The sequence below is a fragment of the Myotis daubentonii genome, chromosome 5 (assembly GCF_963259705.1).
Source record: "Myotis daubentonii chromosome 5, mMyoDau2.1, whole genome shotgun sequence".
In the NCBI taxonomy this organism is placed as follows: domain Eukaryota; kingdom Metazoa; phylum Chordata; class Mammalia; order Chiroptera; family Vespertilionidae; genus Myotis; species Myotis daubentonii.
The window spans coordinates 100,314,660-100,341,954 of NC_081844.1; positions in this window are offsets into that span (position 1 = coordinate 100,314,660).

Genomic DNA, 27,295 nt, shown 5'->3' on the forward strand with positions numbered 1-27,295 from the left:
CATGGTCCCTTTCTGGCTGACCAACCTCCTGCATCCCTCCCTGGCCCCAATCATGCACTGGTGGGATCCCTTTGCCTGGCCTGCACCCTCTTCCAATCTGGTTCCCCTTGGGGGATGTTGGAGAGCCAGTTTCGGCCGATCCCTCAGGCCAGGCTGAGGGACCCCACTGGTGCACGAATTTGTGCACTGGGCCTCCAGTCTTGTATAATAGAAGAAAAATTTAAATTTAGATTCAGTATGCTGAGGCAATAATAAGTATCTTGATGTATCCAGAATTTAATTTAAAAAAACAACACAACTTTTCTTGTGAAATGAGAAGTATGAAGAAAACTGAGAGATTAACATTGCAGCCCATTTATGAAGAACCTTGAAGGCATGCTAAAGGCTTGATACTTTATCCCAGTGGTCAGCAAACTCATTAGTCAACAGAGCCAAATATCAACAGTACAACGATTGAAATTTCTTTTGAGAGCCAAATTTTTTAAACTTAAACTATATAGATAGGTACATTGTTATTAACTTAATTAGGGTACTTCTAAGGCTTAGGAAGAGCCACACTCAAGGGGCCAAAGAGCCGCATGTGGCTCAGAAGCCACAGTTTGCCGACCACAGCTTTATCCTGATGGCAACAGGAATCACTGAAGGATTTCAGGGAGTGAACGATGGGATAATACATAGGATTTGTCAAGACCACTTTGGCAGGAAAGTAGAGCACTGAAATCAGAGAGAAGCCATTGAGCCCTTAGAAGTTCCTGTGACTTTACTGTAAGTCAGTGAAAGTCTAAATAGGAAGGGGTTGCTCTAATTTGGGGAATGATTTCTGAAAAAAAATTAATTTGGGGATCATTTTTTAGTGAATGAGAGGAGAGTTCCGATAAGTTTAAGCTGGATAATAAGTTGCACTAGAAATCAAGCTGAAAAACAAGAGAATATTGCCCAGACGGTGTGGTTCAGTGGTTGAGCATCACTCAACTGCCCAGTGGTTGATCTGGGAGTTCAAATCCCTGGGCCCATGGCCAGTTGAGGGCTCAATCCCCAGCGTTGGGCATTCAGGAGGCAGATGATCAATGATTCTTTCTCATCATTGATGTTTCTCTCTCTCCCTCTCCATTCCTCTCTAAAATCAATAAAAATATATTAACAAAAACAAACCCAAGAGAGTCCTTATTAGGAAATAGGTAAATGCTTTGTTGGGTTTTAAACACACAAAATTTGAGATGCCTCTTGAACTTTAGTTAGAATTTTAGTAGACAGTTAGAGATAGAGCTTTGTGACTTGACACTGAATCCTGGAAATGGTAGAGATAGAGCTTTGTGACTTGACACTGAATCCTGGAAATGGATAATATATTTCAAAGAGGGAGAAGAATGAGTATGGATAGCAATCTGTGCAAAAGGATTGGGACAAAGGTGACAAGGAATGGTTTAGGCAGAAGATGCAAATCTATACAAAATTCAGCCACATCACAGGGTTTGTTTTGTGAGTAGGTTAACTAACTGTTTAATGAGAAGCAAATATTACCTAATTCATCTCATGCTATTTATGAACAAGCTGAAATAAAATGAAAAATCCCAGGCTTACAATTCTGGAATTATTTCTAGTTTTAAATAGGTTGGCTTATGTTTTAGGCCAAATCTCAGAGTTTTGTAATTTTTTTTTCATTTCTAATTATAGGGAATGATACAGTAAATTTTTCTCTAAGTTACTAAATCTATTAACCTTGATCTTATAAGCCTTCTCCCTTTTCCCCTCCCTCTCAAAAAGATGATTTTACAAGAAAAGTCAGTATGAACTTGAGGGTTTTGCACCTTTGGGCAGCTGAGTGATCTAATTGGATAAGCATCATTAAGGTTAAGGATTCATAACTATTGTGGTTTTTCTGCTGAGTGACTTTCTTTTTTTCAAATGCTGTTAGAGAACCCAAACTCATTCTCATATCCACCGTACTCCATTAGCACATCTGCCCAGATAAGCCATTGTGGAAAATGCTAGAGTCAAGAGCACATTGATCTTTCAGAGTAGAAGCAATTTCCTGTTTTCAAAACTTGTAATGAGGTTTAAAAAATACAAACAAATCTAATATATCCACAGTAGAGATTACAGAGTTGGATGAATGCAGACAAACTGATGCTTAAACTATTGTAACTTTCGCTAACATTCTATTGTGAATGTGCCAGCAGGTTTCTCTACTTAGAGTGAAGACGATCTAGGGTGAATACAAAAGTGCCCTAAAATATATGGCCTGAAATTTATACATAATTTATATTCATGGAAGACCCTGTCTTTCATAGTCTCTAAAATATTTTAAAGATGGATTTTCATTTTAAAGTAGGAGAAAAAGAAATTTGTTGTTTCTATGAGACAAATATTCTGGTACTCAGGACCAATTTTTCTCCCCAGAGAGAAGACATATGTTGTTATTTAATTATTAAAAGACATTTGGTACACTAAAACCTTAAGAAAAGTTTAAGAATTTCAACTTGAAGATTTTCTTTTATTAATTTACTAGAGGCCCCGTGCACAAAAATTTGTGCACTCGGGGGGGTGGAGGGGGGGTCCCTCAGCCCGGTCTGTGCCCTCTCGCAGTCTGGGACCCCTCGGGAGATAACAATCTGCTGGCTTAGGCCTGCTCCCGGGTGGCAGAGGGCAGGCCCAATCCCTAGGTGCAGCCCCTGGTTGGGCTCAGAGCAGGGCCGATTGGGGAGTTGGGGCGCCTTTCCCTGTCATGCACAGAGCAGGGCAGATTGGGAGGTTGCGATGACACCCTCAGTCACGCTCAGGGTAGGGCCAATTGGGGGCTTGGGTCACACTCAAGGCAGGGTCGGTGGGGAGGTTGTGGCGCCACCTCCTGTCACGCACAGAGTAGGGCCAATCAGGGGGTTGGGGCGCTGCCCCCTGTCACTCAAAGAGCAGGGCCCATCAGGGGGGTTGGGGCTCTGTACCCTGTCACGCACAGAGTAGGGCCAATCAGGGGGTTGGGGCGCTGCCCCCTGTCACGCACAGAGCAGGGCCCATCAGGGGGTTGGGGAGGTCCCCCCTGTCATGCACAGAGCAGGGCCGATCAGGGGGTTGAGGAGCTCCCCCCTGTCACTCACAGAGTAGGGCCGATAGGGGAGTTGGGGCACCACCCCCTGTCACACTCATGGCAGGGCAGATCAGGGGGTTGGGGCGCCGCACTCTATCACCCACAGAGCAGGGCCGATCAGGGGGTTGGGGCGCCGCCACTGTCACACTCAGGGCAGGGCCGATGGGGAGGTTATGGCTCTACCTCGTCACACACAAAGCAGGGACCGTAGGTGGGGGGGGGGGTGGGTTGGGGCGCCGCACCCTGTCACACACAGAGCAGGGCCGATCAGGGGGTTGAGGCATCGCACCCTGTCACACACAGAGCCACAGGGCGATCAAGGGGTTGGGGAGCTCCCCCCTATCAGGCACAGAGCAGGGCTGATCAGGAGGTTGGGTCACCTTCCCCTGTCACGAACAGAGCAGGGCAGATAGGGAGGTTGTGGCCCCGCCCCCTGTCACACACAGAGCCACAGGGCGATCAGGGGCTTTGGGCGCTGCCCCCTGTCACGCTGATCCCGGTGCTGGGAGGCGTCTCGGCTCAGCTGATCCTGGTGCTGGGAGGCATATTACCCTTTTACTATATAGGATAGAGACCTGGTGCAGGGGTGGGGCTGGCTGGTTTGCCCTGAAGGGTGTCCTGGATCAGGATGGGGGTCCCCACTGGGGCGCCTGGCCAGTCTGGGTGAGGGGCTGAGGGCTGTTTTCAGGCCGACTGAAGCTCCCAACTGCTCCTTTTTTTCTATTTCTTTTTTTATTCTGGGCCAGCTTTAGCTCTGGCTCCAGCTCTGAGGCCTCTGCTGCTGAAAGAAGGTATCTGGTTTGTTTCGGTTCTATAATTGAAACAATGTATAACTCCAGCTCTGAGATCCCAGGCTCGCTGAAAGCAGGTTTCTGGGGTTTTGTTTAGCTTCTATATTTGTTACAATGTTTCTTAAACTGCAAGCTCAGAGGCCGGCAGCGGCAGGCGGGGAACGTTGGTTTCCTCCGTCACTGAAGCAAGCAAGCCCCATGTTAGTTTCAAGCTGCCTGGCTGCCGGCCGCCATCTTGGCTGGCAGTTACTTTGCATATCTCACTGATTAGCCAATGGTAAGGGTAGCAGTCGTACGCTAATTACCATGGTTCTCTTTTATTAGATAGGATATTACCACCTCTACCAGTAATAATATAGCTATACTTTACCTCAGAGATGATTGAAATATGCCACCCAACTTCAGGTTATTATATGTTTTACAGTTCATCATGAAGTAAAATGAGGAAGCCTATTCCTCCTGAATATGTGCAGTATTTAGCTACCAACCCCCCCCCCCCCCCATCTCGACTATGTCTACTTTATTTCTGGTAAGTTCATCTACTTTATTTCTAATAAGGCCTGTTGGGGCCTTTGCCACTTAACCACTGGATAATGAAGGTGTTTCCTTGAGGGTCTGCCCCTTTCCTTCCAATCTGTTCATTCTACCTGATATATTTCTGCCAGGTTAATATTACCAAAATAGCGCTCTGATCCTTTTTTTAAGACAAAGTGGTCTGCCTTTCATGAGCCTTGTATCTAGAATCTAGGAGAATTAAACCTTCTCAGTGAGACATGAGAGACTAAATTGGTCTAGGACAGAAACAGTAAAGAGATGATTATTGGTAGTTGAAGGGGAAAAATGTTTCCTTGGTGTCTTACGTTTTACATTCTTACATACTGAACTCTTCCTCCAAAAATATATGCATATATGCATTGCCCATGGACACAGAAAATAGGGTAGTGAAGGCCTGGCATGGGGGGCAGGGTGAGAACTAGTGGAGGAGGTAATGGGGGGATAAAGGTGGGACATCTCTAATGCTCTTAACAATAAATATTTTTTAAATTCTAATTTACTTAAGCACGTTCCTTGGAGCTTTTATTACTCATCAATGATAATTAAACTTCATTTCTTACCTCTTCTGATGCTCTCATCTCCTCTGCATTCACTTACACATTCTTTCACTTAACTATCAAGTCTAAGAGTTCTCTGAATAGACCTTCTAGTTCCACCACTCTCTCCCTTTGCTTACGGAGTATGGCGCAGTCTCATGCTTTCTGCTTTGCAGAAGCCTGTGCTTCTGTTAGGGCAGCCTCAAGTGTTTCCATGTATGTTACCCTGATATCATCAGACAGAAATAGCACATTTTACTTTTTGTGCCTTATTCATCATATTGTTAGTGCAAACCAATGCACTATAGCCAAGTATAGTTCTAAACAAAACTAATAAGAATCCAGTGAAACCTCCGGTCATACTTAATCCTTTTATTCAGTAAACATTTGCTGAAGGTCTACCACCTTTTATGATCTATAGTAAACATACAATGCTAGTACATACTGAGGTTGTGCTTTCTCTAAGGCACAGCACTCAGAATTTGACATAATATTATTCCCCCCAAAACTTTCCAAGGTGTAAGTTATTACCCTTATTGAAAAGATGGTGAAACTAAGGAACATAGTGGCTAAGACACTTACCAATGCTGCCCAGCTAGGCACTGGAGGGCACCATTAAACACAGAGCAGTACTATCTCCTTTTATGCACATCTCCCTTGGGAGTCATGAGTCTGAAGTGGCAAGGACTTTAAACTATCCACAGGCCCTGGGGGACTATGTGACCTGCCCAAGATCACTAGAATTTAAGGCACAGCTAAAATTGGGCAAAAGAGTTCTTGAGAACTATGTTTTTTCTTTTTAATATAAATTATTCTACTTATTAAATAATTATTGGATAATAATCTATTGAAATTTTCAATTTTGTGTTCTTTTCATGACCCTTTACTGCAGCGGTTCTCAACCTGTGTGTCGCGACCCCTTTGGCGGTCGAACGACCCTTTCACAGGGGTCGCCTAAGACCATCCTGCATATCAGATATTTACATTACGATTCATAATAGTAGCAACATTATAGTTATGAAGTAGCAACGAAAATAATTTTATGGTTGGGTCACAACATGAGGAACTGTATTTAAAGGGCCAGAGGTTGAGAACCACTGCTTTACTGTCACAATGATGTCCTTCTTCAGTTAGTGAGTTGAGTTTCCAATGTTAAGTTTTAGCATTAAAAAAAAGAGAGAGAGAGAAAAGTGCAATTTTAGCCTGGCCAGCATGGTTCAGTGGTTGAGCATTGACCTATGAACCAGGAGGTTGAGGTTTGATTCCCGGGTTGTGGGCTTAATCCTTAGTGTGGGCTGTGTAGGAGGCAGCCAATCAATGATTTTCTCTCATCATTGATGTTTCTATCTCTCCATTCCTCTCTGAAATCAATAAAAATGTATTTTTTTAAAAAGTGCAATTTTGCATGTTTTTAAAAATAATTGTCTCTTGCCTTTATGCCTTCACCTTAATGTTCTAACTGCATAAAATTTACAGTGAAAGTCAGGAAAAACTGTTGGTGTACTAGCACTCCGGTAACTTTATAATGTAACATTATTAAAATCTGTGTCCACAGCTGCATTTTTCCAAAGGAAGTAACTTTGTTTGAGCTTTATTATATGATTTTAAGCTAAAGGAAATTGTGAAAGCAATGATTTAGTGTACATCATGGGATTGCCAGCACTAGTTCAATCTAGACCTGCCAGCAAACCTCTATTTCTCACCTGTGAGTCCAACAAATAAATTATAAATGTTGGCACAACATTTATGCTATTATTTTATAGCCCACGATTTACAACCCTGGCTGTCCTTGAGAGGTGTGGTGTATTTGTTACAGTCTCCTCCGGGGACAATTCATCGAATGGCGACTTGACATATGCACTCAGAGAAAATTCAGGCTCATTCTACTATATTCCATTTCCCAAGGAACTATTCTTCATTGATTGTGTACAGAGGATTAATTATGTTGTCACTTGGTGTATTTACGTCCTTGGTGGTTGTATTGGCTCGCTGACTTCAAAATGGTCAGTATGCGTCCTGCAGAGGGACATATCAGCTACCAAACAGGCATTGTCTGTATTTTAAAACAGCCAGTAGAAAAAGCCATCACCAGCTGGTTATTTTTACCTCTTTAAGAGAAACTGGGTTTTACTAAATTAACCACTAGTAGCGCACAATTATTAAGAGCAAAAATATTGAGGCTTGATTCCCAACTTTACTTAACCATGACCCTAACCCCTAACACAAACCCCAACCCTCGTCCCAATCCCAACTGGTAAAGTTGGGAATCACTGGTTCTGTGAGTTAGGGTGGGCAAGTTACTTATTTAAACATTCTGTGCCTGGGTGTCCTCAACTTTAGAAACGGGTTATAATAATGGCCACATTACAGAGGAAAGGAGTAAATGAGATTTAAAAAAATCACATAACAGAATGTCTAGTAACATTAAAAAATATAGCCACCATATTTATACCATTACTAGAGGCCCAGTGCACGAAATTCATGCATGGGTAGAGTTCCTAGGCCTGACCAGTGATCAGGGCCAATCACTACCTTCCAGTTGCCAGCCAGGGCCTCCCTTCATTCTTTGCCATCCCCTGGTGGTCAGCACACATCATAGTGAATGATAGAACTCCTGTTCTCCTGGCCGAACTCCCGTGGGGACACTTTGCATATTAGCCTTTTATGTATATAGATTATTGTTCAGGTATGCTATATAGAAAATCCATAAATATATAGTCACTAGGGCAATAACTGCAGGCTTTAAATTTTCTCTTCATTTTTTTTTAAATGATATATGTAGGAGCTTAATTTCTGCATATGTATTTAGATGGTATATCTGCTTTCTTTTCAGCAGAAATAAATGACCACCACTCAAACTATTCCTTCTTGGACATTTTTTCCCTTCCTAGTACCTGATGGAAAGACTGTGCTCAAATAATTCTGAATTTTACAACTGTCTAAATGTAGGTCAGTGATTAACTTTGAAATATGGTTGTTTCTTTCCATTCATATTATTTGAGTTCCTTTGGACATAACCAACATCATCAAATCAGTTTATCTCCCTCTTCCTGATTCTGAAACAAACACGGATTTCTGAGCAGGACAGTAATGTGATATATCTATCAGCTGGATCATCAGCAGCATAAGCACCATAATGCATGCTATTTCATCACTTGACTGTAGTATGGCAACAACCTTGTTTCCTCCTATTCTTGCCCTAAGAAACCAGGGTGCTCTTTTTAAAACTAAAATTTGCCCTATCCAGTTTGGCTAACTGGAAAAAGCATTGGCCTGTAGACTTAAGGGTCCTGGGTTCGATTCTGGCCAAGGGCACATACCTGGGTTGTGGGCTTGATCTCCAGTGGGGGCCATGCAGGAGGAAGCCGATTGATGATTTTCTCTCATCGTTGATGTTTCTAATCTCTCTCTCTCCCTCTCCCTTCCTCTCTAAAATCAATTAAAAAAATACATTAAAAAACTAAAAATCAAACTACATCACACTTTGAAAAAAAACTAAAAACCCCTTAGTACTCTATATGGCCTTCCCTAAGTTGATTCCTACCTTCCTCTTTGACCCTGTCTCCTGCTCTTCCTTTCTTGAATATTAGGTTCCAGTCACCTTGATCTTCTTTGCTTTTCAAAGGAACTAAGTCCTGATCCAGGATTTTTGTACTTGTTCTTTCACCTAGAAGGCTTTTCCTCAGATTTTCAAATACCTTCTAAAGTAATGTCTTCTAGGTTAATGCCAGTACATCATATCTATTGAAATACTTTTCTTGACTATACTTTTTCATAACAGCCCCCCACTTTAATCACTCTCATTCTCTTACTCTGTTTCAATTCAATGCTACTTATCACTATTTGAAATTTTAGTAATTTATAAGTAGTATTTATTTATCTGTCATCTATCTCTTCCACTAGACTGACTGTAAGCTATAGAAAGGCAAAGATGTTTACTATTTTGTTAATGCCTATATTCTTACATCCCAGAGCCTAGAACAGTGACCTGCTCATAGAAAGGATATAATCAGGAATATAAGGGAACAAAAAAAGAGCTGGTCATGTGTAAACACAGAAGTGAGTAACCTGAATATCTATTATTTCAAACACAGAAAACAGTATGTTTTGTCTCATAGTAAGCTTGGTATTTTTTTTTTTTATGAGAATGTCATTCATTCCATTTATTGTAATTTACCTATTTAATCATGCAAATGCCATTTAATGAATAAGCCTATTATTATAAAAGTATATTTTATCATGAAATCCATTAAAAAGCTGCAGAATGAAAATTACAAACCATGAATCTTCTATATCATTTCAGTATTTTCAAGGTTATATTACTCACCTATTATAATACCAAAATATGACCTATTATCTCAGTAAAAGTCAATGAGATTCCCCCTCACTGACACAGTATTATTTCCTCTTCTTGACTTTTAAAAATACAATTGTGAGAATGTGAACTATTGTGGCTATGATATCTTATTAGTGTGGTTGGGTTTTAATTAGAACTTCGAATTATGCAGAGTTAAAAATAATTTGCATCTAGTTCAACACTCTCAGCTGTGGTACAGATAATTAGATCATAGTATTCAAATGTGGACATTCAGTATAATTGAACTGAAAGTAGTTTTTTAAAATATGTTGTTTTTTTACAGAGAGGAAGGGAGAGGGAGAGGGATAGAGAGTTCGAAACATTGATGCGAGAGAAACATCGATCAGCTGCCTCCTGCACACTTCCTACTGGGGATGTCCCGCAACCACAGTACATGCTTTTGACCAGAATCAAACCTGGGACCTTTCAGTCCGCAGGCCAACACTGTATCCACTGAGCCAAACCAGCCAGGGCTTAAAGTCGTTTTTGAGAACAAACCAGTAAAACAAAATAACATTCATACTAACCACGTGACCTTAAGCTGTGGTTATTAGAGTGATTTCTCTATGGTCCTGCTTATGCAATCATTCTGAAATCTACAGCAACTTAGTACTCTTCCTGGAAGTTATTTTCCTCTAAGGTAAAATGACAGGTCTGTCCCTTTATGATATATTCATTGCATACCTTTCAATGAGAAATAATACAGTCTTTAACATGACCTTTAAGAAAAAGCTCTTTCATTACAGAAAATTTTGAATAATAGACCCCAAATCTGGGTGAATATATATATATAGTTGTCAATTTATGAACATAATTTTATAGAAATAACATTTCAAAAGTAATTATAATCTGCTTAAAAATAAAAACTACTTCCTTATAAAAGTATTTTTCCTCCCCATAAGAGATGGGTTGAAGGAATGAAGGAGTATCTCTTACATTCTATTACCCTTTACTAATTATCTTATACTAGAGACCCGGTGCACAAAATTCAGGCACAATGGCAGGGTATCTCAGCCCAGCCTGCACCCTCTCCAATCTGGGACCCCTTGTGGGATGTCTGACTGCCGGTTTAGGCCCAATCCTATGGGCCTAAACCGGCAGTCGGACATCCCTCTCACAATCCGGGACCACTGGCTCCTAACCACTCGCCTGCCTGCCTGCCTACCTGATCGCCCCAACCAATCTTCCTGCCTACCTGATCGCCCCTAACTCCTCTGCCTGTTGGCCTGATTGCCCCTTCCTGCTCCCCTATCGACCTAATCACCCTTAACTGCTCCCCTGCCAGCCTGCTCGCCCCTAACTGTTCCCCTGCCTGCCTGATCACCCCTAACCACCTCTGCTTTGGCCCCCACACCCAGGACCTGGGCTTCCCTCCCTCTGGCCACAGGCACTGGGACCTGGGCTTCCCTCTCTCTGGCCAGCCACTGGCACCCGGGACCTCCAGCAGCTCTGGGACCCCTGGCAGCTCTGGGACCCCCGGTGGCTTGTCCTGGGCCAGCTACAGGTACCTGGGACCCCCGGCGGCTCTGGGACTCCCTGTAGGGCTTGGCCTGGGTCTGCTTCAGGCACCTGGGACCGCGGGCGGCTTCACCTGGGACCGCAGGTGGCTTCTCTAGGGCCGGCCACAGCCACAGGTGCCCGGGACTGCGGGCGGCTTTGCCCAGCCCGGCTTTGTCAGGAAGGACACCTGGAAGATGTCTGGTCTAATGATTATATTATCCTTTTGTTAGTATAGATTTTTCTACATCCCAAAGTGTTGGGAATAAAAAAATAAGCATTCTCAATCAGTGCATACTAGGAAATCCTTTCACCCCATACCTAATTACAACAGGTCTATCTCCCTAACTTTAGAAAAAGAGGATAAATCTTCCAAGATCCGTTTCAAATTGTCAGTCTTCTCCCAATAGGGTCTACACTTATGACTCTACTATACAAGTTAGCACTCAGGGAAATATCTTGCTCAATTTTTTCAGATTTTTAAAAAAATTCTCAACCTAGTTAATCCACATTTTAAAATGCATAACTGTGATTTATTAGTATTTTTTAATTTTTAAAAATTCCTAGTATAGTTAAGGACTCAGAGTAGACACTAATCAAACTAAAAACTTATGATTCTGTTCAGTCTAGATCAGGGGTGGGCAAACTTTTTGACTCGAGGGCCACAATGGGTTCTTAAACTGGACTCAGAAGAAGGAGCTGCCGCCGTGTTTCCCAACGTTGCCATGTGAACACTGCAGCTGGTGAAGGAGCGGAGGGGAGAGCAAGAGAACCCTCCGCACTTTCGGCTCCACAGGCCGGATAGAACAGCTGAACGGGCCGGATCTGGCCAGCGGGCCGCAGTTTGCCCATGGCTGGTCTAGATCATAATACAATTGGATCATCTTTTATATTAGAACTAGTGACCCATTGCACAAAATTGCGTGGCCCAGCCCACCCAGCCCACCCACCCGCCGCCCCATCTTGACACCCTAACCTCTTCACCCAGAGATCGAGCACACCTGGCCCTGCCCCTGACCCCTCCGGCCTTCTCTGGCTGCTTCAAGTCCCGCCCTGGGTCTTGCGAGTTGCCTTGGACTGGTCCCACCTCCTCCTGTAGCCTCCCCGCTTCCGCCCCATCTCCAGAGCAATGAGGCGGCTCCTCCCTGTCATGGTGCTGGAGGAGAGCGTAGAAGCCTCCCACCTGCTGTGGAGTTTTGAGCTCCGCTTCCTGGTGGCGCATACTTGCTCCTTCCCCTGGCAGGTGGGCGGCGGGCGCACTGAGTGCAAGTGGTGGGTGGAAAAGGACTGGTAAGGGGGGGGCGCTATGGGCTCTCACCCCCACCCTCCCTGCCACGGGATGGTCCCGCCTCCTCGGGGCATCTCCCTGCTTCTGCCCAATCTCTGGAGCAACTCAACAGCTCCGCCCACTGCGCACACGCATGCAGCTTCCTGCTGAAGGGTAGTTATGGAGTGAGGGCTTCACAACCATTAGCATATTAGCTCTTTATTACATAGTATAACAAAGGAAGGATTCTAAGTTATATACACTTTGACCACCTATATTAATCACTAGTTTCCGAATTCTAAATCCTCTTAAAAATTTTTTTCATAGTGCTTATCATTATCTTCCCTGGTAGAATGTAAGTTCCATAGGAATTTTTGTCCAGTTTATTCACTTTTTTAATCACAGTGACAAAAATAGTGCCTAACACATAGAAAGTGTTAAGTAAATATTAGTAGAATGAATATTTTCTATCTTCATAATCACGAGATATTTTTATCATGCACTCTATGCTACATATAGCGAATATCTCCTTAATTGAAAAAATAAATGAGCAAGCTTTTATGATAAGATCGTATTGTCAACAACATGTTTCAAGGCATTTACTCAATACTAACATGCATATAAATATTTAAATATTTTGGAAATCAGGCTGCATTTTAAAATTTATATATACATATGATATGGTCTTGTTAAATTATTTATGTCTCCATTAAAGGCTGTTAGTCAATCTGTGCTGTGTGTGTCTTAGAATTGAAAAAATGTGATAATTGGTGTGTATTGATAGTCAATATCATGTCCTAATTTCAGCTGTAACCATGGTCATTGGTAATTGTAGCGGTCAGTACCACTGGCACTGGTAATATGAAATAGCTATGGTGCCCAGGAAAAATTCTTTTCTGAAAAGTTCTCAACAATTTAGAGAGTTGCTTCACGGCATTTGCCTTTTTTTTTTCTCCTTACACCATTCTGAAAGGTAGTTTTTTGTGTGTTTTTTTTAGATGATGTGAATTTGAGAGCAGCTTTAGGTCAGTCCAGCGGAGCCTGCTTTCAGGAGCTAGGCCAGCTTCATAAGCATGTGACCTTTATAGTTGCATGGATCCCCACACTTTAAAGGCACCTCCATTTGGATTAAGGTTTTGCTATCACCATTTTGAAAATCTTCATACTTTTGCACAAGCACCCCTGTATTTTCACTTTACACTGGGCTTTGCAAATTAAGAAACCAATCCTGTTCAGCAACTTTAGTGCAGGTATTTCACAGAATAATTTCAACTTGATTATTGCCTATTGACTTATTTTTCCTTTGAAAAAGATATCCAAACAGACTAAATATTTCCCAAATATGGGTCTGTGTTAGTCAACCCTCCCTGTATCCTATTTCCAATGGACATAATCTCAATCCTTCCATCCCCTTAAGATCTACTTGTGGATTAACCATTCATTATTATTTTTTATCAAAAGTTTATTATAGGGTACTCTGCTTCCTCAGCTAATTTTCTCCTTCAGATTATGTCCAAGGCTGTTAATTCAATTATTTATTAAATAAAAATTTAAAAATTGCAAAGGTCACACATTCTTCATGCAGCAATTGCAACTCTTCCCTTGATCAAAAGAAATGTAGTAACCTAATGCTGTACTAGTTCTTGCCATTATTCTTGTTATATTATCTATTTCTTCTCTTTTGCCATCTAGAGTTATGTGTTTTGAGTCGCTAAAGGGGCTTTTATGAAAGCAGGAAACATGCCTTTATGTCATATGGAGGCTGCCTGCTAATTACTAATCTGACAGGGTGTAATAACAATACAAAAGCATCGGCAAAGAGAAAAAATGAGCAGAATATGCAATTATTTTGTGAAAGAGTTTCTTTCCTTGAAGGAGAAATCTGCACATTTACCATCTGCAACAAAGGGGGCGTTGAACTACATAAGTGAATTACCCCAGCTTTGAGTACAAGTGTATATGGAATAGGATGAACTTGAAATGACATTATGCAATTTCATTATTGACAAAAATAACAATAACACTAAAGGCAGACTATTATAGTGAACTCCAAAGATGTATTTTCAAAGGGCTGCAGTAATTCATTTAAAAACCAAATGTGATGTGAAGTAATATAAAATTCCTCAGATTAAAAAAAGTATATGTATCATATAAAATTTTTATTACTCTTCATAATTCATGTGAACTGAACAACTGGAATACACTGTAAGGATAGGAATCCATACATTTACCTTCCAGCCTAAGTGTGAGAAAGTTGGTTATTAACAACAAATTACCCAAGAAGTAAAATAATCTGGGCAAAAACCCTGTTTTACTTTTAAAGTCAGTCTTACTTTAAGTGACCATTGAATTCAAGGGTTTCCATGCCAGCTTCAAATCTAATATTGAGTGTTTTTCTTAATTTCTGTAGGTCCCTTTCAAGGATTTTCAAAAGAAAATAGAAATAGCTAGTCCTCTACCCAAAGTTTTCATTTACCTGAGGAATAAAACTATGTGCAGTCTGCTATTTCTCTACTCTTAGAAGTGCAGGGTTGTTGTTTTAAATATTCAGAATGCCAAATAATCCAAATGGATATTCTCTCAAAGTGAGAAAGAATGCACCCTCAATGATATGGAGACACAAACTTGTAGTGATCATAATTGGTTTCTGAATTCCAACACCTAGTGACATCACATGTCACCATCAGCCTGCAGTTCTCAAAGGGCTGCAGAGAACTAACTGTTCAATGATTATGCTTTAGGTTGCCTGGGTGCCAGAATGAAGATTAAATTAATAAGGTTGGAGGACAAGCATGTTTTGGAAGCAGAAGTGCATTAAATCACAAATTCAATTGTTACTTTTTCTCCTGAGGCTATTTCAGTCTTCAAGTATACCTTACAAAGATTTGGTTATTTAATTCTCAGTGATTTTTTTGTTTTACAGTAAAAAAAAAAAATATTTTAAATGTAGGTCCAACAATTGTATTGAGCAGATGTCTCTGAACTCGGTTGTGAATGACCTGTGGTGTGGCCAATCAGGGAGCATACTCACCCTCCCTTAAAGACCTTCCCTGGGTGACATCAATTTGAAAGATGGCACGATAGAACTTAAGGATGTCAGTGATTATTTCCCTCTATTTGTAAGCATTTGGAGGACAGGGTCCAGCCTGTTCAACTAGATTCTTAAAGTGACTCTGGCATGTCTCTGCTTCTGAAGCACACAACGATATGGGAAGGTTATGTGTTTGTCTTATTTTGTTGATTTCATGATTATAGAATAAGCAAAATGCACAGCACCATTAGGCAGTTTTTCTAAATATGTGAAGTTTTTTGTAATTGGACAGTTTTTCAGTATGCTCTGTTATATTCTCGTTTCCTCTCTTGTCTTATTGAGTAAAGTTCACTGAAAGTTTATCTCAAAATAGATTTAAGGATGACCTTATTTCCCTTTTTCTGCCATCTATCAGGATTATTTGACAACTTGAAAATAATACACAAGCCTAACTGTGATTTAATCTCAATATTGTTTTATTGACCAAACTTTACATTTAGTTTAAATTCATTTTATTTAAGACAATGAGTATCTCAAGAGAATGTTTATGAATCATTTCTAACCCAATAATCAAGTGGGAGAGGGTGAAGATCTAATAATTTCATTCCTTTTTTACCTTCTGTGCCAATTTCCAGTCTCTCTCTCCTAGCATGTTTTTTTGCCATCTTAAAAAAAAAAAAGATTCATAGTATTTGCTACAAGGAAGGAAGCATTTCTTTTCTGAATTTGCGAACATCAAGGACATTAGTGTCAACAGCCACATCTAAACTTGCCCCCAGAGTATTCTCTATCGCATCAGACTGGAGGTCCTACTCCATATTATGATGACTCCTTTGTACTATACCGTACTCCTCTCATGGTCTTTCAAATAGATGTTTCAAGGAACTTATAATTACTTTAGTAAGCAGGACTCAATACATCTCTCATTCAGGCAAAAACTACTTTTGGACACCAATAAAAACATAGTAAAGACATATTTCGGGTTATGGTCTGTGACTATCACATGTTAACTTTTGGTAAGACATTATTAAACAATCAGGAGTTAACTGATAAAAGTGGTGACATAAAGGCTGTTATTCTGCTTAGTGTAATGCTACTTATTTTGCTGCAAGTGAAATTCATTTGCCTTAGAGGATTTCAGCTATCATGTCATAATGAAGGAAAAATAACAATTTTAGCCAACACCTACTTTCTTTAAAAATTCATGATTTTTTAAAAGGTCTGCCTCTGTAGATTATTTCACATATTCTGTAGACTCAGAAGTTACCTTCTTTTCCAAGTTAAAGTGCAGTGGCCAGAAGTGTTCCAGTGAAAAGCCATGTATTTAGCAGTTGGTTGAAAACTGATAAATGTCTTATAAACACCTTTACTCAATCTAAAGGTCCTTTGCCTACATTTTTTGTTTGATTCCCAGTGGAATACCATGACAGCCTTTAATTGTCCCCATTTTTACAGAAATGCAGAAAGACTCATATAGCAATAGGCAGAATCAAAGCCAATGTGCATGCTTGTTCTACAGTAGTGTGATCAGTAATGAGCAGTGTGATTGGTGATGTATAATTTAGGGATGATATTTTTGGTTTTACATGTAATATAAAGCAAAAAATATTACTAAAATTGATTACAGCTCAGTCTAATATTTCGGTCATGAAATTTCCCCCTACCTTTTTTTATCTGATTTATTTACTCTTTCAACAAATCTTCTCTTCTTTCAACTCCACCTCAGAGCTCATTTCTACTTCATGGTTTTCCATGTTCATTTTATACTGGAAATAAGTTTATTCTCTTATCAATTCTTAGATCACATTCCTAAGAGGAAAAAGTTGATAGGCTCAATTCATATTTCCAAATGATGTCACAACATAAGTCACTGGTCAGTCTATTACTTGGTTGTCTTTAAGTCATATCTCTTCTGGGTCAGGTCATTTTGGGCTGAATTTAAAGGGTCCTTTACCAAACATTACTGCCTAAAAGTTATCACTTCAGCAGTTCTATGGGATGAGCACAGACACCTAGAATGGGCAAGCCACAGTGAAATGGGCAAATTAGGAGTACATATCTTTCTTGATATTATAATGACAAAAGTTATAATAGTCAGGCTTGTCATATTTTAAATTGATGAACTGCATTAGAAAACGTACTACTATTAGGAATAGCAAATGACATATGTTTCATTCAGTGTTCAACTTTCATTTGCTACTAAGAGAGCTTGCACTACCACTCAGATAGGCTCAGTAAAAAAAAATCTAAAATGAAATCCTGTGTAATCCCCCCAAATTCCCTGGGAGCTTCTCTGGAATGGGAGACTCACTGTTACCTATTCTTTCTTCCCTCTACCATTTATATTCTTAGTTGAAGTTCTTTAAGGATTTCTTTAAGAAGTGTATTAGAGAACACTTAAAAATGCAGCCACAGCATTTCAGCTGTCATACTCCAAACCTGAGGAGCAGGGATCCAGAAAGATAATAAACTTTAAAAATTTCTAACCAGTTACAGCTGAGAATTCAAATTCCGTGGTGATCAGATCTATTAGTTTTCCTTAAACCACGCTGTTTCTACTTGGAACTAAATTTTGAAATATCTTGAATATGGACATATCTACTATTTAGCATGTTTGGAAACAAGGTCAACTAATTAACTGACTATTCTGTTCCTGAAAAGATTTTGTATATCAACTCCTTGAACTGTTAATTTTCAATATTTAGGAAATAGTAAACTCCATATAATAATGAAAACCAAATCAAACTTATTTTGGATCTCTCTTTGATTCCGAAGGAACCCTAGCAGCACCTTTGTGACTCCTTTGAATTCATAGAGTTTGAAACATTGGATTCAACCTGTGCATGACCAAGAAGCAATTTTTGTTTCTAAAGAATGCTGATCGGCTTCATCTGTTTCAGTTGCTATAATGGAATACTAGAAACCTAGTAGATTATACATGATATACATTTATTTCTTGTAGTTGTGAAGGCTGAGCAGACCAAGATCAAAGCGCCAACGCCATCACATTCTGGTGAGTACTGTCCTCCTTGTTCATAGCCTGCACCTACTTACTGTGTCCTCATGCGATGGAAGGGGCAAGGGACTTTGGTGGCTCCCTTTTAAAAAAACATTCATTAGTAAGCCCTCCTCCTAATGCTATCATTTTTGGCAATTAAGATTTCAACATATGAATTTGGTGGAACACACACGTTCAGATCATAGCACTGAGGTTTTGTTACTTGTTCTTCATGCCTTTCATCAAAGTGAACTACAGAAATTTTCAGTTGCAAAGCCTCTGTAAGGTTCCTCAGCATCACATGGGTGTCGCATAGGGGAGAAAGTGAAGGGATATGGATTGTATCCTGTCAGTGGCACAATCTTCTATCTTCCCAATTCTGGGATCTGCAGTGGGCAGCATGGGCTGGAAAAGTTCTCGGCTGCATTTAAAGCATTAAGTTCCTTCAGTGAGTCACCCCTTCCTCTGTTCAGTCTGCATTTTTATTTCTCAAAGAGAAATATATTAATACAAATAAACAAACCGAAACCGAAACTGTAAACTAGCACTGTTCAATAGTAACATGAGGTGGGCTGCAAATGTACTTTTCAGTTTTCTAGGAGCCAAATTACAAAAGGAAAAAAGAACGAAAGAAACATACATACAGGAAACCAGGAACACGTACTGAATTTCTAGCAAGTATTTCTTCTGGGTAATAGGGTTGAAAGGGCAAGGAAAAAAAACAAACTGTGAAACTTTTCTTATTTTTGTAATGCTAGAATTATGGAAGTTCTTACATGTTTTTGTATCTTTAAAATTAAATTAAAAATCAAACAATGGATAATTCCTTATGACCATTCATTTTATTAAGTTATGTTGCTACCATACGTTTTGTCATTTTGCTGCTCTGTCCTAACTTCCAAGGAGATAAGAAATTCAGGTAGGTATCATGAGTGTTTCCACCTGTTCAGTTAGTTCAAAGGAGTGGGAGGATTTTGCAGTTTTGGCTTATTTGTACCATCTATATATATAAAAGCCAAATCAACCGATACGACCGAATGACCAGAACAACTGCTCACTGTGATGCACGTTGACCACCAGTGGTGGTGGTGGTAGTGACAGGCTCAGCGGGGCCAGGATGAGCGACAGTGGAACTGTGCCCAGCCCCGGCTGAGGCTCCTCCCTGGCCGCCTGCCTCTTCGGGGGAATGTCAGACTGCTGGGTTGTGGCCCGTTCCAGGATCGTGATCGGGCCAAAACCTGGCTGTCCAACATACCCCGAGGGGTCCCGGATTGTGAGAGGGCACAGGCCAGCCTGAGGGACCCCACCTATGCACGAATCCATGCACCAGGCGTTTAGTAAAAAATAATGTAGTAACTCATTGTATTTTCAGTTCTGACTAACTTGGAAGGACTAGAAATCACTAAAATCACAATTAGAAGAGGGATAATTATAAGCAGTTCATCTCATTAAAAATTGATTGTGTTTGAAGTAGATTTATTTGCTCTCTTGAAGGGAGGCTGATGGGAGCCCCTGTTTTTCTGGAGAAACAGAGTTTATGGTTATTTAAAACTATTGTGAATATATTGCATTCATTTAATAACAAACGATTAGATGAGTTAGTCATCAAGTTTACAAATATTCCTGGATTTGAAAAAACAACAACAGCACTAACATTTTATGGGGCCCAGCCATGATACAATTGGTGGGAAAAACAGACTGTCATCTTACAGGAGAGTAGGAACCCTCTCCCTTATGGAAGTGTATTCCCTCAGCTGTGGAGCCTTCTACCCAGAGCAGTAAGCAGATCACAGGAGCATTTAACTGCCTTTCCCCTGAGCTACCTGCTCATCTAAGTAAACTAGGTGTAGTTGCCATGCTGAGCAGGGAGGAGAGTCAAAGTGCCCGCCTCTCCAAGGCCTGGGTCCAGTGGGAAACCAAACACATAAACAGGGGCCACAGAATACTTCACCCTGGAGATGAGACGAAGTCATCCTGACCCCCATTCCCAGCAGTGGGTTGGAAGTTCAGGGAACAGCTCCATCATCCTAAGCAGTGTAAGGAAAGAACAGCAAAAGGAAAGAAACAAAACAGCTCAGTGTGGTGGCTGCAGCTCCTGCAACGTTATAAAGTCTTTGTCTTTTACTCTGAGTGAAATGCGGTCCTTTGAGGGTTCTGAGCAGAAAAGTGACGAGATCTGAATTAAATTACAAAAGTATCTCAGAGGCTGCTGTGTGGGGGAGACTGTAGGGAGAGATGGGTGCAGAGAGGCCAGTTAGTGGCCATGGCAGTAACATTAGGAGAAGAAGCTGGGACACACTCTGGATATCTTTCAGGGGATATTGGGATGGTTTGATTTGCATGTGAGCCAGAGTATTAGGGGACATCAAAATAGTTGAAAGTATACATACCCTACAATCCAGCAATTCTATGTGAAGGACTATATCTTAGATATATTCTTTCCTGTAAGGACAAGGAGACATGCACAAGGATAGATGATTCAGCATTATTGACTAATGTTCATTTTGTTCCCATTGCCTGGGGAATAGACACACAGAATGTGATATCTTTAAATAATGTAATATCTTTAAATCATGTGATACTATGCAATAATTAAAATGAACTAGACCTATGTGTATTAACATGGCTGATCTCAAAAATAAAGTTGAGCCCAGCTGGTGTAGCTCAGTGGTTTAGTGTTGATCTATGAACCAGGAGGTCACAGTTTGACTCCCAGTCAGGGCACATGCCTGGGTTGCAGGCTCGATCCCCAGTAGAGGGAGTGCAAGAGGCAGTCAATCAATGATTGATGTTTCTATCTCTCTCTCTCTCTCCCTCTCTGAAATAATATATATATATATATATATATATATATATATATATATATATATATATATATATATTTAAGAAAATGAATTTGAATGAAAAATAAAATTAATATGTACAGTAAATACTCTATTTTTTATTTTTTTAAAAATATTTTATTGATTTTTTTTTTACAGAGAGGAAGGGAGAGGGATAGAGAGTTAGAAACATCGATGAGAGAGAAACATCGATCAGCTGCCTACTGCACACTCCCCACTGGGGATTGCCCGCAACCAAGGTACATGCCCTTGACCAGAATCGAACCTGGGACCCTTGAGTCTGTAGGCCAATGCTCTATCCACTGAGCCAAACCGATTAGGGCAATACTCTTTATGTTAATAATAAAATCCACAATCTTCTATTTTATATCAGGATCAAATACATAGATTTCAGGAAAAATACAAAAACTTGAATTAGAAGAATATGAACAGAAGTAATAGATTTTCAGGATGAAGGAAAGTAAGACAATAGAGATGGATATATGGGAATTTGTTATAATACACTGTATTTCTCTGTATTTTCTAAAAACTTTCCTAAAGTTATTTAAAGGCTTAGGCAGAAAAGCTTTTTAAAAGAAAATTTTAATGAACAAAATTGTCAATTACTTGGCAAACATGGATATTATTTTATACAAATTTAGTTCCTATGCTTGTGGATACTCAGATTCTTTTCTACAGTTTTGGCAAAAAATTTATGGAGAACCTAACGTGGATGAAGCAATATTTCAGACATTAAAGAAATATTCATAAAACACTGCCCTAATCCCAAGAAACACATAATCAGGTGATGGTTTCTGTTTTTGGTAAAATAGAGATGTATTCCTTAAATGAAATAAGTAAGAGAGTATCCAAAGTAAGAGAGGTATGCATTTATTCTGATTGAAGAAATTTTTAATGGGGAGAGGGAGAAGGAATGTGCATATGACATTATGTTAGAAATTTATTTAGTCGTTAAAAGAACAAAAACAGAGAGGTTGCTGATTCCACAGAAATATAGAAAGAAAGCCAAGCATTTCAAGTGAGTAAATGCAATAACTAAAACCGAGTAACAAAACACTTAGACTGAATCTCAAGGCTGGCCAGCCCAGCAAAAAAATGAGAGTATTGTGCAATTTTTTTCTAACAGAAAAGCTGAGTTGCAGCACCTGAAATTCCTGTCATTCCCAAGCATTAAAATTATCTATGCTAAGCCTATATAATTAAATAAAACATGAACTATTAAATAACATATGTATGGATACATTATGTATGAAAACACTTTGAAAGCTCTAGTATGCCTCACAAATCTAAGATACTCAATTTCATAAATGGAGATATATGAATCTAAGAATAATAATGAAAGTTATCTTTCAATGTACACTTACTCAGCACTTACTCAGGGCTGTGCATAGTGAAAATTAAACTATTCAAATACTGTGCATTGTATTATTGAATTTTTACCTCAGCCCTAAGACGTTGTAGGGACTAATATTAACTCTATATTACAGATAAATAATGTGAGGTTTAGAGAGAATGAATGAGTAGCTTAGCTAGTATGTGGTTCTCCAGGGTTCTGTAACTTCTATAGCTATGGGGTATTTGTGAGCCTTCCTATGATGGTATTTTAACTTGGTTGTTGATTTTTAATTTGTAATCAGGGGATCTGGGTTTATATCTGGCACAATAACTTACCAGCTGGATTACTTCAAAAAACTTAAATTCTCACCCGGCAGTGTGGCTCAGTGTTTGAGCATCTACCTATGAAACAGAAAGTTATGGTTTGATTCCAGGTCAAGGCATGTGCCATGGTTCTGATACCCCAATGTTGGGCATGCAGAAGGCAGCCAATCGATGGTTCTCTCTCTCATCATTGATGCTTCTATCTCTCTCTACCTCTCCCTTCCTCTCTGAAATCAATAAAAGATGTATTTCAAAAAACTTAAATTCTCTAAGCCTCCCATTTCTCATTTATTAAATTATGGTTACACTAAATACTTTAGAGATGTTGTAAGAATACCACGAGATTTACAGAAGCAATGCACAACTTGAAAATAGTCCTTGGCACCTAGTAAACATTGGTTCACTTTCTCTTATATGTTTTTAAAAATTATAATCATCAGGCAAGTGTAAAAATAATGATTATTCTCAGGGTGAATCACAGTGAAGAGACAAGAACAAGTTAGGAACCCTCTCTAATTGCATATCATTCTGTCAGAGTTTTGTCACTGTTTGGAAGAAAGTACATTCTTAACACATTCAACATATTGAAAATCATATGAAAAATCAACTAACATTCTGGTATTAAGCATAGATTGCCGGGGTCCAACCCCAGCAGGTCCAGGGGTCCCCAAAGGTGTGGACGGAGTCGGCGAAGAAGGAATGACACGGAGACAGTGTTCAGTTGATCAGCAGCCTAGCCAGGATCTCCAGCCAGGATCTCCAGCCAAGTTCTGGTCTGGATCTCCAGAGCGGTTCTGCTTCGGATCTCCAGCCAGGTTCTGTGGCCAGGTTCAGTCACCAGGTTCTAGTCAGGTTCTCTTGCCATATTTCTGTAGTCAGGTTCAGTCCAGGATCTTTTGCCATGTTCTCTCCAGCGAAGTTCTTCTGTCTGTAGGTTCTGTGTAGGTTCTGTCTTCTTGGCTCTCTTCTAAGTTCTGTCTCCTAAGTTCTGTGTCTTGCTGTCTAGTTACATCTGTATTTATACCAGTTGATTCAATCCTATCAATCTCTATTACAAAGGTTAGGGCGTTTCTTATCTCCATTCCAGGGAGTAAAGATTATGTAGCTTAAGCATGCTTGTTCATAGTTAAAGTGATTAATTACCTGCCTGGCACTTAATTGAGGGGTTTTATTCCCTCCCTAACTTCAGGGGAAAATCCCTACCTGGGGATTCAACCTTTCTCGGAGAGGTGACCTTGGTTAAAACACAGCGCCAAGAAGGTGAGCAAACATATTAAGAACAGTATGCCATATATGCCAGGTCCCTTGAAACAGCAAGGATGGACCGGCTCCCGGCAATAGATGGCATTTTGATTGTAATAATTATCCTTTGTTGATAATGGACAATTGAGAATTGATCATAATAGCATTTTTTACGTGTTTAATCATTCATGACATTCCATTTGCCACTCTACAATATTAGAGTGACAACTGATTATTTAATTTTTATGTAATTAGATCTCATTTATTTCTTTTTCTCCTTTATCCTCTTTACTTGACCTCATGTAAAAACCTTACAATTGCTGGAGAAAAATATTTTATGAAAGTACAAAGAAATTGTTATTGGTCCATATTTAATATATAATAAAAAAGAAAATAATGTATGTTTAATATCTAGTAGTCTAAAGTAAATTATATTTTATGTGATATTGATCTTTGTAAGTAACATATATATTAAATTAAATTAATTAAGTTTAGACTTCCCAACTTGTTGGCAACTAGGGTACTATCCCCCATGGTACCTGGCATAATACCCTGCACAAAGATTGTGTTCAATAAATACTCATTTCTAAATTGATAGAGATAGCTATTTAGGCTCAAATAGAAGATTAAAACCACTGACCTCAACCTTATAAGTTTAAGAGAAGCAAAAGAAATTGTTGAATTTGAATCAAAGCAGTTTCTATTATTCTTTAATGGTTGTTAAAGTGGTATCTAAATCATATTCAAAAATAAATTACAGTACAAAAAGGCCGAAATAAAGGAAAATGGTGGGGAGGAGGGAGAGTTTGACTTAGGAACCACATTATTCAATATAGAAATGGTTAGTTGTTCTAGATCAAAGAATCCTGACTATACACCCAAGGATATTTTTCCCTTTTTGGGGGGAAGGGGGAGCAGAAAGAAGAGGGAGAGACAGGGAAGAGAAACATCAGTGTGAGAGAAACACATCAATTGGTTGCCTCCTGCACACGCTTTTACCAGGGGCTGGGGATCAAGCCTACAACTGAGGTACACACCCTTGACCAAAATAGAACCTTTGACCCTTCAATCAGCAGGCTGACAATCTAACCACTGAGCAAAACTGGTGAGGCCCTTGATTTAGAATTTATAAGTTATCCTTCCTTTTGTCTCCAGGTGGAAAGGAAAAAAAAAGTGTTATTTTCAGGCAGATGAACACAATTTTTAACATGGACTAGCATTTCCAAATTACTTATACCCTACCTACTTACATTGTTTGTGCCAGATGCCCAGATTTTACATCTGAATAATAAAGAAAACTGTGTGTTCTTTGAAAAGTAAATTTGAATTTAGCAGTAGAAAATTGAGACCATTCAAAACCTATCTGCCCATTTCAAATAAACCCACAGGCACAGCTAGGATATTCTGCTTTCCTCCTCTCATGGGATTTACATGTGCTGCTAGATCAGCCAGGATTCTTGCTTAGTACATGCCACTTACCTCCCTTTTGCCTAAGTAACATGTATGTATTTTCAAATGTAAAATGTAAAACCAAGTAAATATTTTTATTAACATCTGACTTTGAGCACAACTATAGCATAGTGGTTAAAGCATTGAGCTTTGAAATCAGACTTGTCTCTGATGATGCACGACCTTGAGAAGGTCACCCAGCTTCTATAAGCCTCGGTGACCTCATGGAAAGTGAAAATATAACTAACTGCCTCACACTGTTAGTGTGATAAGTAAGCAAGGTAATTCATGAAAATCCCTGGCATCTTGGCTGGTACAGAATGAGCCTTCGGTATGTTGTTGTTGTTGTTGTTTTTAATATATCTTTATTGATTTCAGAGAGGAAGGAAGAGGGAAAGAGAGGTAGACACATCAATAATGAGAGAGAATCACTGATCAGCTGCCTCCTGCCTATCACCCATTGGGGATCAAGCCCACAACCCAGGCATTTGCCCTTAACTGGAATTGAACCTGGGACCCTTCAGTCCGTAGACTGACGCTCTATCCACTGAGCCAAACCAGCTATGGCAGCCTTAGGTATGTTTTAATCAATTATTACTCATTAAAGCAATTTAAGAGGGGAAGTCTAAATGTTATTTCATATGTTTCACATATGTAAAAAAATCATATATTCCAATTGAATATACGTTTAAAAATATAACATATAAAGTGCAAACACAAAGGAGTAGAATATCTTCTATTGCACACCTTTAAAAACCAGACAACCTTGAGATACTATGAGGGGCTGGGTAAACTTCCTCTGTGAAAGGTAAAATAGTAACTAATAGTAACTAGCTCGGTTCTGAAAGCTTTGTAGTTTTTGTCACAACTACTCAACTCTGTCACCATAGCATCAAAGCAGCCACAGACAAGTAAACAAATGAGCATGGCTGTGTTCAATAAAATTTTATTTACAAAAACAGGTAGTTGGCCAGATTTGCCAACCCTTGTACTACCTGGATGGAGGAAAAAAAAAATTATATATATATATATATAATTATATATATATAATTCTACCACAGGTAATAATTTAACATTTGCATAATACATTTCTTCAATGATGCCAAGGTTTTAGTGGAACTAGAATGCTTAAAAGGTCACCTTTAATAAATATTAATGCATATTTTAACCTTTATGTACATTTGAATACATGTAATTTCTGCTTTCAATTGTGAATTAGCTGTTTACCAGAGACAAGATATATGTTTCCCAGTGGCAATGGGCAAGTCAAATTTATCATCAATTTTCAATCTGGCATAGTACTTTGCAAATAGTAGATGTTTAGTTTATATATACATAAAAGTAAAAATTAATAAAAGTCTCCAATCTACCTAGATATAATCTTGCTCATATATTTTTAAAATTAATTGGAGATGATACTAATCAGTGCAAAGATCCTGAGATTTCAATGCAAGCATGCCTAGGTTCCTGCACAGACATTCATCTTTCTGGCTTTATGTCCTTGGGTAAATTCTGTTATGGGACAGAAATAATAACATTTACCTAAAAGCAATGGTTGTCAACCAGGGGGTAATTCTGTCCCCAGGGGTTATTTGTATGCCTTGAGGGATTCTTTATCACCACCACTTGGGCTGTGACTGGCATATAATGGATAAAGGGCAGGGATGCTGCTTGAGCATCGCTAATGCCACAAGACTCCCCTTCCCCCAAATCATTCTCCCGCTCCAAATGCCAACAATGCCAAGTCTGAGAAACCCTGACCTAAAGGTCTGTGTGAGGGGACGGGGCCTGGAAGGGGTCAATGGGGGAAAAGGGAGGACATATGGAATACTTTCAATAAAAATTATTTTAAAAATCAACCAACCAATAAAATAAATGAAGGTCTGTGTGAGGACTAATCACATTGTGCTGCAAAGGCTTAGTAGAATACCTGGCTCAGTAATGCTTAACTGTCAATAATAAAACCAACTTCTATTGGCTAGGAG